This window comes from Lissotriton vulgaris, chromosome 11 (assembly GCF_964263255.1).
Source record: "Lissotriton vulgaris chromosome 11, aLisVul1.2, whole genome shotgun sequence".
Taxonomy (NCBI): Eukaryota; Metazoa; Chordata; class Amphibia; order Caudata; family Salamandridae; genus Lissotriton; species Lissotriton vulgaris.
Genome location: NC_141699.1, coordinates 401,178,584 through 401,178,927, shown reverse-complemented (window position 1 = coordinate 401,178,927; position 344 = coordinate 401,178,584).

Below are 344 nucleotides of genomic sequence, written 5' to 3'. Positions count from 1 at the left end.
AAGGCCGTTGTTGCTCGCTGGAAAAGAAGTTTTCTGCTGGCCGTAGCCTGCCGCCAGCTTAAGGAGTCGTCCACCAGAATCCCCAAGTATGGATAAGCAGAGATTTTTTTTCCAGTCTTGATTTATCCACAAAGATTGCTTTAGGGTTCTTGACCTTGGGGCCGATGTGCATAGTGAACGTCTTTTTTATGTTGATTTTTAGGCCAAGAGAGCCCATAAAGGAGCAGTACTTATTAAGTTGTTTTTGTAGTTAAGTGTTCTAGCAATGATGACCGAGTCATCTGCGTAAAGCAGCGTTGGTATAGGGCGATGATTGATCTGGGGTAAGTCCTGGCTCCCTTCTA